We start from the raw sequence: 16,971 nt of genomic DNA, 5'->3' as shown, positions 1-16,971 counted from the left end.
CTCCAAAACTAAACTCACTTGAGGAGTCAGTTGTATTGCTATTATGTCAGTAATAGAACCAATAGGTTAATAGATAACACCTTTGAGGAGGGGAAAGAACATGTGCATAGGTAAGAATAGAGTTATGCATCAGTGTCATGTGTAGATATCTGCATTCATCTGTTGTTATCTGCATGTGTTCTGAGAATTACCTTTCCAAAGGAAATGGGCAGACAGTGATTAACGTTTATCTACAAATTGTTTGCTAAACAATTACAGTGTGTTTTAGTAGTGGAACAGTAAGTGTAGGAAGGCACACGTAAGGATAATAAAGAAAATGATTTTTTAATGAGAATACTAATTCAGTAAAAATGGAGGTTTTGCTGATGTGGTGGCATGCCTCTCTTGAAGATGATTTATTCTCTAAAACCAGCATGAGGCTCTGCATGTGGCTGTGTCTCACAGCAAGCGGCTTCAGAAATCTCTGATAAGCTCTGGAGGCCCATGGTAATTTCAGAGTTAGCTTGCCTTGATGCCACAAAGCAAATCATATTGACTGTGAGTTCACATGATCAGCAGGGACGGTGAGATGGGAAGGTAAGAAATGAGTGTGTCTTACTGTAACTTTTAAACTTGGATTCATAACTCTTGAAGGTTATGTTAGTGCATAATAACAATTATTGTCAATTATCCATCACCAGAAGTGCAACTCTGTCTTTTCTGCTGAAAATTACAGCTCAGTGAACTAAAGCACACTCGTTCATGGCAGGAACATGGGATGTTTCCAGAAGACTTTGAAAAACAAGTTTTTGACTTCACTTCTACCACACAGAAAATACAGTCAATACAGTCACAGTCCAGCTTCCTTCATTATACATTTATGGTTTTGATTATCAGTAGAACAGTGAACTTCTCTGTTGATGTTTAAGTATCTTGTTATATCTACCACTGGACCACAGAGCTGCCCGTGTCCCAGATGAAAGCGGTATTAATGAAGTACGGGTGCTAAAATGCATTGGTCGTGGCAAATGTGAGTTCTAGAAAAAAGCCCTACAACTTCCCAATGCAGAGAAGTGCTCACTGCCTCTTATTTTTAGGTCTCTGTGGTACAGACATCTGTGGCTTAGCAGTGCAGAGCTGAGCAGCATCTTGGAGATTACAGCAAAGCCCCTTTTTTCTCATCTCACTTTAATTTCTCTTTAGGAAAAATAATGATTATCAATTGTTTTATGGGGAGAATATTATCCAACAACTTAATTTGCACACAGCATGGAGAAACGTGTGGTTTTGCATAGTAAATAAATGCTTTACATCGTGCAGTGCATTTCTGAGGAGGAAGAGTGCAAAATGTGTTATCTCTGCTCTTGTTTAGAGCCAAGTAAGTAGTCTTGATATCAGGCATCCAAGAAATAAACTCTGAGGGCCCAACTCCACTCTGGACAGTGACAGGAGGCATGAGTGTCACTGTTTGATTAGTTTTTCACACTTCATTAAAAGCTCAAGTTCCAGCCTGTGTGGTTGTCCCTACTCCTTGACAGTGTTGTAGAGCTAATATCCTGATGTTGAGAGGCAGAATACCGCAGTATTTCTGGCTCCTGCAATATTATGTCAGTCTAATGAACTCTTTTTCTTTGCTCTCTTATTTAGTGAAGTTGCATGAAGACTTGTGCAAGAACTGAGCCAGTGGTAGGTTAGCTAAAAGCTTTTAGCTGCTTTAGGACTTCTCTCCATTTCTGAAGCATTGTGAGAGTAGCACAGACACTTGCTGCCAGTCGCTGCAGTGATTCAGTGTGGCTTAGGTTTCTTGCTGAGAATTAATAATGGCAGCTCTGTTTGGAAGTTTGTGAAATTGAAGAGATCTGGCAAAGGACAAAAGGAAAGCAAGTAGGCTGTGCAGTGTGTAGGCTTAAACCTAAAGGAATTCATTAGCTGATGCAGGGTTCAACTCCTATAGTAGAAGGTATGTCGTGTATTCATATGCTTTTTGAAAATGTGAAAGAGGTGAAAATAAATGCTTTGATTTGTTTCACCTGAGAGCTGATGGAGCAGTGTATGCTGGTTGTGATAGCTTATGGAAGAAAAACTACAAAAAAGAGGAAAAACCTGAAGATAACTTGCATTTAAAGGCAAGTAAACATGAATCCTTCAGACAGTAATTTTCCTCTGTTCGTCTCTTTGTTATTACTGTGGAGTTCTAAACTGTGCTTACCTTATTTTACTAATCTGAGGGCAATAAGGTGATGTCAGTTTAACAATCTCGTTCCTATAAATGTGAGTGCTGCAGTCTGGGAACCTGAACGCAGGGGTTTTTAAACTGGTTTCCTCTTTCTTCCCCCACCCTGCTCTCCATTAAAGAGAAGTCAAAAGTCACTGTCTGCAAACAGTTTTAATTGCCAAATTGAAGCTTGGGTTGTAAATATGAATTAATTCTTTTGCTGTGCGGCAGTTTTATTATGTTTTCATGTTTCTTTGTAAGAAAGCCAGAGCGTTAGGAGTCAGCACACTTTCTTTCACTTTGTATTCTATGAGAGTGTCTTCCTTTGGTATTCTGTCTTGTAGGCTTTTATAATGACCTGTCACTACTCCTCTTTTGTCTGGGTTAAATATGTTCACATAAAGAATTGTATTCTTGAATTTTTCCATGAGGAAGTTTACCAGTGTGCACTCTTTTTGCTTTGGGGAGGTGGAGTGGAAGTTACGTGACAGCAGGGAAAGACTGAGGTAGAGCAGGGCTAATGTAAAAGAGCAGGAGAGATGTGATCTTGAAGTAACACCTTTTTTTCTACTTCTTCCCATACATAGCTAATTAAAAAGTTACCATAGGATCTTGGTGTATGATATGTCATCATTGAGTATGTATCGTAACAGTACTCTTTTCCAGTGACAAGGAAGAAGTCATGTTTATTTGACTAAAGCAATGTAAAGAAAGAAGTGGGCCGCAAACAAATACATTTTAGCAGTATCACGGCAAATGCAGAGAAATTTCTACATCTGTTCTTCTCCCCATTTCTTGGAAAAGTCGGAGCAACATTGTACCTTAAATGTGGCAGACAGCTTCCAGGGGTAGTCTTTTGACCTTATGGTAAAGATGTGATAAGCATATCCTAACGTAATAGCCTGGCTCTTTCCCTTGTGTTTGAAAGGAAAATAAAAGGTCTCTTAGTGTAGTTGCAGAGAAATTCATTGCATCTTCAAGAAAACAGTCTTGTGAAATCTAGACTAGTATTCGAATGCATTTGCTCTTGACGTGGAAAGAATAAAGTGGATCCCTTTGTTATTCTGATTTCTGAAGAGCCATATAGACTTGTGTGGAAAAGTACTCAGTTGATAGCATAGGGATACTTGTGTGTTTATTTTTCAGAGGGGAAAAAGTTTAACATACTTCACTGTGAAGAGTAGTTGAAGCTGCAGAATAAAATGGGAAAAAAGCACACTATAAAAGTGAGCTTCTCTCTTTCATTATGAATAGGCAAATCTAGTGAATTAGAATCATAGAATAGTTAGGGTTGGAAAGGACCTTAAGATCATCCAGTTCCAAACCCCCTGCCATGGGTAGGGACACCTCACACTAAACCATGTCACCCAAGTCTCTGTCCAACCTGGCCTTGAACACCGCCAGGGATGGAGCATTCACAGCTTCCCTGGGCAACCCATTCCAGTGCCTCACCACTCTCACAGTAAAGAACTTCCTCCTTATATCCAACCTAAACTTCCCCTGTTTAAGTTTTAACCCATTACCCCTTGTCCTATCACTACAGTCCCTAATGAAGAGTCCCTCCCCAGCATCCCTATAGGCCCCCTTCAGATACTGGAAGGCTGCTATGAGGTCTCCACGCAGCCTTCTCTTCTCCAGCTGGACAGCCCCAACTTTCTCAGCCTGTCTTCATACAGGAGGTGCTCCAGTCCCCTGATCATCCTCGTGGCCTCCTCTGGACTTATTCCAACAGTTCCATGTCTTCTTTGTGTTGAGGACACCAGAACTGCACACACTGCTGCAGGTGAGGTCTCACGAGAGCAGAGTAGAGGGGCAGGATCAGCTCCTTCAAATTCTGCTTCTATTTAAAGCTTACAGCAAATGGAGGTAGTTGAGGTTATTTTAAATCCTGTGTGTTCAGGGTGAGACTCCTTTTAACCTTGCCACTAAATACATAAGTAATGGCATAGGGAGTTTGGGGGTGATTTTAAGAGTGGTAGTGTAACTTAACCATAGTTTTATGTAGTTGAATAAATGTAAACACGTGGTTTAGACTGACAAAGGAAACTTGTTATTTAAGTCTTCAAAAGATGTCAGGAATAGATTTAAGCATTAATGTTGCTATATTTATTACAGGTACCATAACTGGGTAATGAAAAGATTGGTAATGTGCATAAATTCATCCTGGGAGACTGTTCTTTTTGAACGCTTGTCAATCAAAGTAAAGGTGAATTTTTATAGAGGCTTTTTGAACACATTATCAGAAAATTGTACCCGAAACATGTTCCATCATGTTCCGTAAAGATGAAAGGCAGGGTTTTGGTGAGAGAAAAGGAAGCACAGGAAAGCTAGAGAGCAGGAGGGGAAACTGGGCACAGCTGATGGGTAGGAAAGAGCACTTTGAAATGCTTCTGTATAAGAAGGTAGGCAAGATATGCCCGTATGTTGTAGATGCACTTAATGAATACCATGAGAACTTTAGGGCTTGGAAATAAATAATGAAGTCACTTCCTTCTTCCTACCAGTTTTGCCTGGAGTTTCTTATCCCTCCTTTCCCCAAGGTCCATCAAGGGCATATTAAAATGCCAGTTGTTCTGTCAGTAATGGAGAAAGTGTGCAATATGAATGTGTGTTAACAAATAACTCGAGGCAGGTGATGCTTAATTTCAGTTCCAGTTGTTTATCCCTAACTGTATGTATTACTAAACACCTATCTTCTTTAAGTATATGGCATGAATGATAAAGATATGCTAATTCCATGTAACTGCAAGCACTGATTTGTGCCAACTGTTTATAAAGCAGTCTTAAAATACATGGAAAAACAATTTTGTACCTTCCCAGAGTTTGGTTTTAATAATGAAACCCTGTAGTGATACACTCTGATCTGCCTCCTCCTCCTGTAATTGACTATTTATAGTTGCCTTTCTTAGACAGCTTGAAGTAGTCACTCTTCCTGTCAAAAGCTACTGGTTTATCTGGATGTCAGGAAAAGTAAGTTAACAGCCTCTGTGAATCATCAGACCCTTTTGAACCCTCTGATCAGTGTGAACAGCACCTGTTTCGAAGGTGAATGTTTGCTTGAGAAATCTGCATGAGCTTACTATTTTAATCTTTGGTATTTATTTAATTTGCATCCAAATTTTGTGGGAAAATGTGAATATAATGACTTCTCATTAAGTTATCATCTCCCATATTCTCAAGATATACTGGCTGAAGCGAATGTTGAACGTTGTACAGATGATTGTAGATAGGCAGAGTGCATGCATCTCTCCCTACAGCCTCTTTTGCCCCGAATTCTCTTGCAAAACTGATATTATAATCACCTGCATATGACTGAAATATTGCTAAGTTTTCTCAGACCTTTTTGTAATGCTTAAATCATGATTAAACCCATACTGGCATCTGAACTTGGATTCCCCATTCTTCTCTTAGCGTAACTCCACCTAGACTCCTCACTGCTGGTCTGTGAACTTAATTTTTGCCCATCTAAATATACATTAGCACCAGAGTAACTTAATTTAGGAAATGCAAGTGACCATTTAATGGTGTCATTAAAAAGAACAAAACACCCTCCACACCCTACCGCTGCTACCCTTCTTTTAGCACTGCTTTTTGGGCACGATTTGTTAATTTTAGAGTTTGTGCTGTATTTAAGCCAGGTTTGGATGCAGCTGAAGAACTTTTTTAATTGAACCTTGTTGGATACATCTTTCATCTTCATATAAGCCAAGGCACAACTCCTGAATAGCCTGCTCTGCTTGAAAATCAACATTGTAGCTAGAAAATGGGCAGTTAAACCATCGTATTTCCTTCAAAATCCCATCCTGATGGGGAGAGTTGGTTATTAGGTGCTCCTGCATGTCTTGACTTGCTGGATAACCTCACACATCGCTAGTTATTGCAAGGCCTGCTATTCCTTTTCCCTTTTATACTTGGAGGAAAGACAAGCGAAACATCAGATTGTGGTGACTGGGATTTAGGATGTTTTGTGTAGCACCCTTAAAGGCATCTTAGTTGGAGGCTGGGAGAAAGGATTAGATCTACTAATGAAGTTTTATAAGTGAAAACATGAAAATAGCCCATTCTGCTCCATTCTGCATGCCTCGGTGGAACCTCTTAGCCACAGAAACAGCATTTTTATTTATTCCAAGTGTATCAGTGTTAGCAGATTCTTGGATTTGATTCCCTTTCTGGACCCTTATGGGTCTTTAGTCCCTATTGGAGTTGTTTCGGCTGTTCTGAAAACTGTTGAACTTTGAAAGGGAGAAGAGAGAAAGACACTGCATCTAATGCTCAGAATGCAGGCAAAAACTTGTCTTTGCTGTTTGTTCTCTGTTGCCTGGTTCTTGATTTGAAAATAAGCTTCTTCCTGAAATTGTGCTTTTTGAACTATGAGTTACTGAATGTAGTACAGCTGTAGGCTAAAATACTTGTATTAGGAAAGATTATCTTATTTAATGGTACTATGCCAAGAACAAGACTGACGAGGGCACTCAGTGTGAGGTGGTGTTTTCCAGCATCTGGGTTACATGTTGCACCCTCATAGTGCTTTGTGAATTCACTCAGTTCCAGCTCTTCATGCTTATTTTTGAAAGGGACTGAGGTGAATGTGGTATTCTCACACTGCTTCCGTGCTGCCAATTTGGAATTGCTTTCTGTTCAGTCCTGGCCTTTATAGGAGGACCAGGGGTCCTTTGTTCTGGATACTGGATAAATAAATAGGAAATGTGCCTTTATGGGAGTGATTTAGAGAGGAGATGGCATACTAAGGAAGCATGAGAGGGCCAGATGCATGTACAGTACTTAGGAAAGCTTGTTTTAGGGTTTGCCTTTTGTATTAGAATAAATGCTATCTTCCCTGCTCTAGCCACTGTGAGAGCTTTCTCTCATTTTATTGTGGAGACTATGACAGGCTTGGGCCTTGAAGAGCTTGAAGAGTGAACAAACCTTAAGGATAAAAGGGTAAGAATGCCCTTGATGGGGTTTCACTAAGTCTCATAGAATGGTTTGGGATGGAAGGGACCTTAAAGCTCATCCAGTTCCAACCCCTGCCAGGGGCAGGGACATCTTCCACTAGAGCAGGTTGCTCCAAGCCCTGTCCAACGTGGCCTCGAGCACTGCCTGCGATGGGGCAGCCACAGGTTCTCTGTGCAGCCTGTGCCAGTGCCTCACCACCCTCACAGGGAAGAACTTGTTCCTAATATCTAATCTAAATCTCCTCTCTTTCAGTTTGAAGTTTCACCTGTTTCATCTGGACTTGTTATCTATTTTGTACTGTTGTAGGGAGAGAATGCAGCCCTCATCCTCAGCAAACATCGGTGTTCACTGAAGTTATAATCTGCTAAGCATTTTCTGTCTATAGAATTAAATGAGTGGCTTATATTTTTCAAATGTGGGTCAAGTCACTGTGAATTTTACTATTTGTGGCCAGTGCAGTCAGTTTCTTTCAGTGTTGCTCTCATTTCTGCGTTAACTTTTAAGGTGCTTGTTCTGACTTACTGAAACTCCAAAAAGCGTATAAACTCTTTAAAGCAGCTTTTCCCCTGCACTCGCATTGCAGAGGCACCTGACAGGGTGTCAGGGAAGATAGGAGGACAGAGAGTATGTAGGTTTCCTTGGTGTGTTTTTGTTTTAATTAGGTCCATTATTTTCTGAGCTTTCCTTGTTTCCCACTTCAGGCTTAGTCTTGTAAAATCTGGTACTGATGTGCAAGGTGTCTTCCTCAAATTTCCCCCTTTATTGTAACGGAGCAGGTAGATTCAGGCACTGGTGAGTACAGAATTCTGATGGAAATTTTGCTGGAATAAGGTTTGAATTACTGTGGGTATTAGTAGAGAGGTGGAGAGAGGGTGCTTCCCAGGAGGCAGTTCAGACAGGGGAACCTCATTCTTCCTTTTCCGTGTTGCCTTTGTGAGGGCACAACCCTGCACTCCTTTGACTGTGGAGGTCAGGCTTCAGTTTGTTACCTGTTTTCGCTACAACACTTATCTGATCTACTCTGTGGAAAAGAATTCTTGTTCTAGTCTTCCTTTGTTTGATAGTGAGAAATTCTAACCATCTTCTTACAGTAGACGTTTGAAAGCTAGCAGGAAGAAAACCCTTGGAGTTGTGATGAGCGTTTCTTCTTTGTCCTGTAAACTCCCTTTAGGGTCAGGTGAGGTGAGTTACAAACAGTTTAGTAGTTGTGTGTTATTTATTTTACTTTCCTCCACCCTCTTCTGTTTCAAGATTTCCTCAGTAAATGTTGGCAGTGTGTCATAGCAAATGGACACTAGTGTGTAAGAGAGCTGGATGCACACTGCCCTACATAGCAAGGGGAAATCAGCCAGCTTTTTCTTTACCCAATAAGTAAAGCCTCAGTGGTGGTGTTTGTACTGTTTATAGAAGGAAGAACTTGCTTACCTTATTTTTCCTTAAAAAATAAACAGAGAAAAAAACTACATAGGAGCTCTTTAATATGTGATGTGAATTTTTGGGACATATGCTTTAGAGCTACTTAATGTCCCACACAACAGCGAGTGGCTGTCCTTTTATTGTGGACTTCTGAAAATGTGAATACTTGGCAGTATTTAAGCCTGTGGAGTCTTGCTCCATAGCCATGAGCTCTCTTCATAAATTGCTTCATTTTTGTTCTAGCATGGCAGCTTTTCAGAGCAGTGCTTTGTCCTTTGGAGTTGTGGCCAGCCCCTGGCAGTGTGGAAGTGCCTGATGGTCAGCAGCATCAAAAGCTCCACTCACACCTTTGGGCTGGTAATAAATGCTCCAGCCATCAGCTTGGAGAAAACTATGTTCTCAAATTCTCCACCTCATTCTAAATTTTGTTATGTATCTCAAGAAGGAGAAATACCCCATTCTGCAATTAATTAATGTGGGGGAAGCAGTTTTACAGCAGCCCAGAGCACTAAACACCTAACACTTATCTCCTGGGCACTCAGAATTGTGTGGCCTACAGGTGCTATGCTCTCTGTTTAAACTTGGAAATAGAAGAAGCTTTTCAATTTCTAAGTTATTTTCAAATGAGAACAACTTACTGGAGATCCAGGGTTCAGTTCTACCTGCTGTGTAAGAACTAGCTTCTTGATAACTTGTCTTCTGTAATGTGCAGGAATCCTGCACTTGAAGGCTGGTTTGATAGGTGTTTCCTCTGTACAATGAGACTCTTAAAAAATGAGTCATCTGGGTGCTTTTGTGTGTTGAAATTGTCCACTTTAAATGGATGAAAAGGAGCAAAATCTTGCTCTGTCTAAATGTTAGAATTTCTGCTGCTACCAGACCAGGACTGGTACTTTAATATCTTACAGAGAAAATGGCCCTCTGTTCCTGCTTCCTCAGGAGAGCATCATGTACGTGTCAAATACTACTGCTGTTGTTTAAAGAACAGAATATTGTTCCCTTTTAAACTTCTAGCCTATGTTTTGGTTACCTATCAAGGTACTATTGTTTGGGATAAAATTGTGTTGTAGAGCTGCTTTTGACATGGCTTTAGGAATACAGAAGTTCCCGTGTAAAGGATTTTGGTGCGCAGTACAGTGCTAGAGTGGGGAAGATTGATTTTAATCGGATCTTAGTCTTTTTCAAAAGCAAATGAGGCTAATTTATATTTATAGATACAGACAGAAATGATTTGAAAGATTTTGTCTTTAAATGTAACTTAGTATATGTTAATTTCCCTTAAATATTCACTTAGACATGACTATCGCAAACCAGATTTGGAGTTTATAACAGTTTTCTTTATGGAGAACTGGTGAGAAACTCGGTAATTTCTCTCAAATTACTTTTAAATGCATTCAGATAGCTGTGTAGCTTTCGTCTGACAGAGTTTCAACAGTCACGAATGAAATTTCTGCAAAGGTCTTGAGTTTTGAGCAAAATACATAACAGTCAGCTACTGCAAACTTGGATTTGATCTGTTAATGGAAAGATCTTTTTGAGTGGAATTTTAGTTATAAAGCTGTGTCTTTAGGATCTATTAGGAATTTGTGGATCACTTTCGATACTTGAATACTCTTCTGCTCCCTGGAGTTCAGAGTTATGTGCATCTCCTGTTAACAGGAGCATTGGGTCAGGCCTTCAGTGATGTCAGTTCAGCTTTCAAATCTGAAAAATCCTATGGCTAGAGTGCATTAACTTAAAACACGAAGCCACTTTAATTTTTAGCCTTGTCTCTATTCTTAGTTTAGTAATCTGAAGGCCTTTAAATCCCACTTACGTGGAGAACTATAAAGAGAAAAGTCATCAAGAGCTCATAGAAATTGGCACTTGGAATGCAAACATCTCTGGGCACTACAAGTCAAGCAGATACACCAACTGCAGGCAAGCAAAATAAGCTGTTGGGCAAACTAGCTTGGGAGCCAGATGGATCCGCAGGCAGAATGGCTTTTCTGAGGTCACCAAAAATTGTTAGATATAACGTCAGTCATAAAACTAAAGCACTTAGAGGAAAAACATAGCCAAATATTTTTAGAAACAGCTATGCCAGCCTCATTTACCTTACTGATGCTCCACAGTGCATTCTTCCCGGTTAAACCAGGTAAAAACAGAGCTGATAGATGTTGTATGTTTGGTTTTGAAGTAAAAGCCAAATGCATTGCTTTTATTCTTTGCATTAAGAAGGTGCATTATGGTAATACAAAAAATGTGTCAGGTTTATCCCTAAACCTTAATTTTTCTGCCCAGAACACAGGCTGTAACCAAAATGTTAAGTAGGACAGCCCTGCAGCAGCAGGGATGTGGCACTACATGGGACATTAATACAGTGTACCTGCTTAGCTTGATGTGATAACATCACTTTGGACTGCAGTTTAACTCCGTGTATAATACACCAGGTGTTACATGTGAATAGTAGGAGACGGTTACCGTCCTCATGTTCAAGAAGAAGGTTTAGAACTTGAAATGTTGCATTGCTCTTACTCTGGTTTTTTAGTTTTGAGTAGAAATGCTACTTGTGAACTAAATTCCTTCAGAGCAAGACTTAGCATTTATTGGGTTTGCATGTTCTCTAACAGTGAGGCCTGCTCTTAAAGCATTGGTGATAGTGCACAGTGCATATTAAGTAATCTATATGGCACTTATAGAAGGTTGAGGGTGAATAAACAGGTTTTGCCCTTTCCTCTTTCTTTTATCCTGTTTATCTCTTTCTGCTGTATTAAGTGATGTAAGCACTCTTTATTCCATCTTTTTGTAATGGTTTAGGTACGTGGAATCAAACTTGATGTACTTCTCAGAATAATCTTTGTGGGTTCCAAATGATTCAAAAATTGTTGGAATAAATATCCCTGATCATTTGAAGCCTTGCAGGTGGTAGAATCTCCTTCACCTTCAGAGTTCATTTATTTAAATTAAATGGTGGCTGTTTTGCTAGCTTTTAAAGTATGTATGACTTCTATATTCAGGAGTGTGGGTTTTCTAAGCAGCGTGTATATTATTGTATTTAGCAGATAGTTAGCTTCCCTTTTGACCTCTCCTGAGTTAGCAGGAGACCCACTTAACTGACACACATACAGTCATTTTGAGCTTTAGCTTTCAAAAATATTTTAGTGGGTCAGATGTCTCCAAAATTTCATTACATCCTTTATTTGCCTTTAAAATATTAATGATCTGCTCAAGCAACATGCTGATTAAGACTAGAAAATGCTGAGACAAAAGGTTCATTTTACCACTTACGGTACTCAGGGTTTCTCTGTGTTTAGTTCCATGTCTCAAGCCCTATTAAATATTCCAAGACCACCTGAGCTGAAGTCTGTTTGTGAAAAGACAAGCTTTGACTAATTGTTCACCTAATCTCTCATTAACTTTGTATGAGAGAAGAAGTGGGTTCTGGACTTAAATTTTACCCCAGTCTGAGGTGTGCAGAGGGGTGGGTGGTATTTTCTTGTTGTATTTGTTAAAGTTGTACGTACCATGCACAGGGTAGCATCTGTGCTCTTCTGGACTGCCTGGGATAGGCAGTAAATCTGTGAAAACAGCCTGTGCCTACTTTAGATTTTGAAAGTAAGCTCTATAGATGTCTATAAACTTAAATTTTCCTCTAACAGTGCCTAATTTTTCCTCTAACAGCATCAAACATTAATGTTTCCTCTAACAGCATCAAATTCTAAGGCCACACAGAAATGCTGAGCACTGTAAGAATCTTGGGCTCACTTTGTAAAACTCCTAAGACTTGGTGTCACTGCTGCCACGTCAGGATGAAAGATGAATGCAATTGACTTGGACCAGAATAGGGACAGGAGAGTATCTGAACCAAAAATAAGAGGACGGCAGGGCTGCAGAGGCCCTGGGGGAAGCCCTGTTAGCAGCCAGTTCTGATGAGAAAGCTGTGCTGAGGCTGATGGTGTGTTGCAGGGGTATGGGTATAGGGTTTGTGTGCTTCTCTTTGAAGATTTGATAGGAGCTTGGCTCATTCTCAGGTGGTCTTTGTCTGCCTTGCTGCATTGGGAGCAGGGGAAAGAGGCACCTTTTGTGTCTCTGACTGTAGCTTACTCTCCCATAGTGAAGAAGTCATAGCATAAGATGGTTATTGATGCCAAGAGAACCATTTCCCTCTAGTGAACAGGTTGAGACAAGAGCAGTTGCACCCAAAGGCTCTTTAAACTGTTCAGAACAGTTGCAGTCCTATTTGATCTGCTCAGTGTTTCCCAGTGTCCATCACTGCTTTCATACCTGCTTTTAAGGGAGGCTGTCCAGCTGTGCTGTTTACCTCATCCTGACTCGGACTGTTCCTGTACCCTGGAAATGAAGCCCTTTTTGCAGTCTGCTGGTCAGCAAAGAGGAGAAACTGCAACTAGAGGAGTGGGATGCATCACCTGAAAGGATAGTGCAGCTTGTACATAACCTGTTTGTGCTGACGTACGCTGCTGTCACGGTTTGCAACTGTGTGATATCCCCAAGGCAGGTCTGTGCCTTCAGTGTGCCAGAAGACAGTAGGCATCAAATGTAGTATCATCAGAAACAAAAATTGCCTATTACAAGGTTTCAGGTATGTAAACTGCTTTGGTTTTGGTTTTGAAACTGGTTTCAGGTGGTTTTTTGGTAGTGATTTTAGGTATTTAAATTGCTTTTGTAAGGAGTCAAATTAAGTTCTAAAGGAAACAAGGTAATAAAGTATCTTTAAGAGTAATTCCCCCCCTTCAGTACGTTCTGTTACCCTTGCCTGTCTTAAAAATACAGGTGTTTTTGAAATCTCTTCTTTTGTAGGGCTGAGCTCATTCCAGTGAATCATTTAATCATTGGTGTGTGGCATCTAATTTATAGAGTTCATCTCTGTGTAGCCAATTATAAAAGATAAACATTTCTTTAATAAGCTTTTGTACTTTTATTTTTGCAACAGACCTTTGCTAACTCAGACTAGAGAAATACCTGCTTTTTTAATAGATGTTCCTCTTGTACTAATAATGCCCTCAAACCTGCTTTTACAAAGCTCCTGTTTTCTTTGGCTTTTTCTAATGGTCCTTGAAAGACCATGAGCAGGTTGCAGAAGAAATACCTGTTTAAGAACATCCTGTGGCTGGGCTGGTGATAGCACTTTGTAGTGTCATTGTCTGGAGTTACTGAAGCACTATGCAGGAGCAAGCAATGTCAGGTTGCACTTCTTTACTTTGTCTTCCTCTGGAACCAGTGGTTTCAGTGCTGTGCTTCCAAGGCACCAAATTCACTATGTTTCAGAGGCAAAATGGAGTTAGGATCCCATACCTTGTGGTATTGTAGGTTGTGATTATATTGCCACTTCAATTAAGCTTCAAATTAGACTACTGCTGTGAAGGTATTGACTTGCCTCCTGCCTGGTCTGACTGCTTGATCCTGCCCCTGCCTTGTGCCAGAATTAGTGCTTGTGTTGCTGTGAAGTAACTGGAGTCAGAAAGTTGCCTGGCTGAAGGCTAACGCCGAGATGTGCTGGGTTTTGAGCATGATCCAGTTTGCTCCCTTGGCTTATGTACAGTTCAGTGAATGCTGCTTTTGGCATAAGGGAGGTGGCAGAAAGGAAGGGCTGAAACAAAGGAAGTGTGAAACAGCTCTCATTTGGCAGTTGCCTGGATTTATCCTGGAGTAAACAGCTGTGTAACCACAACCTTGAACCCAGTCCGTAGGCTTGATAGTCTCTCAGTGATGCAGCTGCAGTACCTGTACCTGAAGCTCCTGAAGGGCAGAAAGGAAGGCAGGTTCTGTCTGTCTTCTTCCACTTGAATGCCTAATCCACATATTAGCCCTATGCATGAAGCAGGCGTGACACGTGTTTAGTACTCCTGAATGAGTGGGATTTAAGTGTAAGGGAAGGTGATTGTTACAGTTGGACGTGGAAAATTCCTGTTAATGCTTTGCGTTTAGTTTGCCTCCATTGATACTATTTTCAGAATAACCTAACACAGGAAGTATGAAGATGAAGCACAAAAAGAATCTGAAATGGTTCTTGAGTGTCCTTTGGAGAAGTGAATTTGTATCACTTGATTTGTGCATAGGAAGAACAGCTGAGAAGGGGGTTTGGGAGCTCTTTGACAGCAGAGAGCAGTCTGAATCCTCAGGCATGGTGAGTTTTGTTTAGCATATTTCCAGCTGAATTAGTTGGAGACAGAACTTCTAAATTCTGCCTGAGCACTGATGTTGTGATTCCTGAGTGTTTCGATGTAGATCATGCATGCCAGAGCCAAGCAGAAAGCAATGAGGTGTCTTTGAAATCTCATACAGGCAAAGCCTTTGTTTATGTGTTAATCTCTGGCTTTGAATAAAACTAACTATTCATGGACAACAGGAGATCAGATTCAAATGATAGTCCACAGTCAGTATCTGCACTCCTGCTGCCCAGTTATGTAAAGGAGAAAGCCCCTAAATACTACTAAAAAGGCTGTGAATTTTCCACAGCTGCTTTTATTTTCCATGGTTTTACACAGGCATAGCCACAGTGACAGTTTGTCCTGCACTCAGAGATTGGTCAGTAAGTATCAGGTTATTTTTTATGCATGAATTGGAACAGAAACATTTCTTTTTTTCCTTTTAGATTGTGCAGAGTTGATTCAAAATAAGTAAAAAAAAAAAAAACAGTAAAATTACTTTTTGCTTGCATTTTTTGGTATGGTTTGGGTTGGGGGGGTTTATTGGACTTTAAATGTATGATCGAGCTACTAAAGGAGACAGCTTCTCTGCACTCGCGTTTCAAAGTGTAGTGGGATGTCTAACAGGAAAGTAGCAATATGACTTCCACAAAATCACTTTTGGAATCAAGAATTCTAAAAGGTGACTTCAGTCTAATGCTGTAGGGCATCTTTGTATTTGAGATCAATATACAGCAGTTGCTTTTGATTAAGACATTTATCATTTGATCGTAAAAAAATGCTGAGGGCAGAATGCTAAAGGGTAAGTATATGGATGTTCTGATTTAGTTGATCACAAGTGTGGATTAAAAAACTTATATACATAAAAAACTACCTTTTAAGACAGGCACTTAGAAGAGGTATTCTGATCTCTTTTCTGCTTCTCTGTCCCTGGAAAATCCCCGATAATTGCTTTGTATGGTAGCAGGGTAATGGGTAATGTGTTTGAGAGGAAAGACATCTGTGAAGCTTTAACATGGAAACATAAAATGGTTTGGGTTGGAAAGGACCTTAAAGATCATTTAGTTCCAATCCACATCATGTTCAGTAATTTGTCACTGGTGTGCTGATTCAGGGTGTTTCTGGACAAACAGCAGCCAGGTCAGCGAGAAGAGAATTGTAAATGACCAAAACTAACGAAAACAAATGAACAACTCCCTTCCTTCTCCCCACCAAGTTACCACAGCCACTACAATGAAGAAAGAAACTCCAGGAAAACTGTCTCCTCCTACCCTCCACCTAAAGAGTGAGAAACCCTGAGCTCACTGACAGTAGGCAGAGGTAGGATCCTTTACATGGAGGAGGTAGGAAACATCCTTTGACCCTAGCTTACATTTGTCATATCCCTCAAAGAGCTCTGTTCGTACAGCACATAGTTCCCTCTAGAAACACAAACTCCTACAGGTTTCTCTTGGAAGTGATTTATGCCTCAGTGATAAGAAATGAGATTGTAAAGAAGTGAAAAAGATGAAGAAGTTCAGTCATGGGGTACACTTGAGTATAAAACTTCTGTTACATTTTTATGTCTGATACCATAATTGGTGTTTGATAGGGTATGGTAGATGGAAAGCTGTAGGTACAGCAAGAGCTCCAGAGGTTGCCTAGTCCAACCTCCTCCTCAAGGTATATATGTACTTTGTGAACATGGAGTGATACCAGTCTCACAAAAGGGAGTGATGTCTTGAATTTGTATTACTTGAATAGAAGTCTGTTGTTTTCCCATTTGTATTGCTTAGTATCCCTGTCTGAGCTCAATGCGTGTGCCTTCAGCCTTAATATGTTCACTTGTACGTTTGACAATCTTCTTTTTTTCTGGGCTGGAAAACTCCCCCTATTGCAGCATTTTAGGAAGATGTTTTGAAAATGGTTGGTTTGGGGTTTTTTTCCTAAAACTCTTCCAGGGCATTAGCAGTGCTGCAGCTCTGCTGGCACTAAAGCCAAAAGGAGTGATGCTGTCTGCAAACAGGTTTTGTTACTGTATTGTCTGCTAAGTGTTCATGTGATGGTGCTTTTCTCTTTTCTCTTGTGCATCCAACCATTAGTAAGTGCAGTAGATCTGAGCAGGCGCTATGACAAGGAGGTAAATGTTTTCATTTGTCCATCTGAAAGGTCTTATTCCAGTCTGAAAATAGCCTTAAACTGAGTTTTCCAATGTCAGTGTTTGAGATGAGCTCTTTCTTAGTCAAGTTGAGAGCTGCTGCTAAGCTCGTCTTTTTA

The 16,971-nt window shown here is 40.3% G+C and overlaps 1 protein-coding gene across 12 annotated transcripts in view; it reads left to right on the top strand.

Annotated features, from left to right (window-relative positions):
- PHF21A (PHD finger protein 21A) overlaps positions 1-16,971 on the top strand; it is a 131,358-nt gene that overhangs the window by 42,545 nt on the left and 71,842 nt on the right. The window lies entirely within an intron of this gene.

This window comes from Pezoporus occidentalis, unplaced genomic scaffold (assembly GCF_034315485.1).
Source record: "Pezoporus occidentalis ecotype Australia unplaced genomic scaffold, CSIRO_AGI_Poc_V1 ctg46, whole genome shotgun sequence".
In the NCBI taxonomy this organism is placed as follows: domain Eukaryota; kingdom Metazoa; phylum Chordata; class Aves; order Psittaciformes; family Psittacidae; genus Pezoporus; species Pezoporus occidentalis.
This window is presented reverse-complemented; position numbering and strand designations above follow the sequence as displayed.